Source organism: Micropterus dolomieu, linkage group LG14 (assembly GCF_021292245.1).
Source record: "Micropterus dolomieu isolate WLL.071019.BEF.003 ecotype Adirondacks linkage group LG14, ASM2129224v1, whole genome shotgun sequence".
In the NCBI taxonomy this organism is placed as follows: Eukaryota; Metazoa; Chordata; class Actinopteri; order Centrarchiformes; family Centrarchidae; genus Micropterus; species Micropterus dolomieu.
The window spans coordinates 22100655-22101980 of NC_060163.1; positions in this window are offsets into that span (position 1 = coordinate 22100655).

Genomic DNA, 1326 nt, shown 5'->3' on the forward strand with positions numbered 1-1326 from the left:
TGGTGAAAATTACTAACGACCTCCATATTGCATCAGACAAAGGACTTGTCTCTGTACTGGTTTTATTAGATCTTAGTGCTGCATTTGATACCATTGACCATCAGATCCTACTGCAGAGACTGGAATATTTCATTGGCATTAAAGGAACCGCTCTAAGCTGGTTTAAGTCCTATTTATCAGATCGATTTCAGTTTGTACATGTTAACGATGAGTCCTCCATGCACGCCAAAGTTAGTCATGGAGTTCCTCAAGGATCTGTCCTCGGACCAATCCTCTTCACTTTATATATGCTTCCTTTAGGCAATATTATCAGGAAATATTCCATAAATATTCCATAAGCTTTCATTGTTATGCAGATGATACTCAGTTATATCTATCGATCAAACCAGATGAAACTCATCAGTTAGCTAAACTTCAAATGTGCCTTCAGGATGTTAAAACCTGGATGACCTGTAATTTTCTAATGTTAAACTCAGATAAAACTGAAGTTATTGTTCTGGGGCCTAAGCACCTCCGTGACGCATTATCATATAAAGATATAGTTTCCCTGGATGGCATCGCCTTGGCCTCCAGCACCACTGTGAGGAATCTTGGAGTTATCTTTGATCAGGACATGTCGTTTAAGTCTCACATTAAGCAAATTTCAAGGACCGCCTTTTTTCACCTACGTAATATTGGGAAAATCAGGAACATCCTGTCTAAAAATGATGCAGATAAACTAGTCCATGCATTTGTTACTTCTAGGCTGGATTACTGCAATTCTTTATTATCAGGCTGTTCGAAAAAGTACGTTATGACTCTTCAGCTGATCCAGAATGCTGCAGCACGTGTTCTGACAGGAACCAGGAAAAGAGATCATTTTCATCATTTCTCCTGTCTTAGCTTCTTTGCATTGGCTTCCAGTAAAATCCAGAATAGAATTTAAAATCATTCTTCTTACCTACAAAGCTCTTAATGGTCAGGCACCATCTTATCTTAAAGAACTCATAGTACCTTACTACCCCACCAGAGCACTGCGCTCCCAGAATGCAGGGTTACTTGTGGTTCCTAGAGTCTCCAAAAGTAGACTAGGAGCCAGAGCGTTCAGCTATCAAGCTCCTCTCCTGTGGAACCAGGTTCCAGTTTGGGTTCAGGAGGCAGACACCATCTCCACATTTAAGAGTAGGCTTAAGACTTTCCTCTTTGATAAAGCTTATAGTTAGGGCTGGCTCAGGTTAGTCCTGAACCATCCCTTAGTTATGCTGCTATAGGCCTAGACTGCCGGGGGATTTCCTATGATGCACTGAGCTCCTCTCTCCTCTACTTTCTCTCCCTCTGTATGCAACC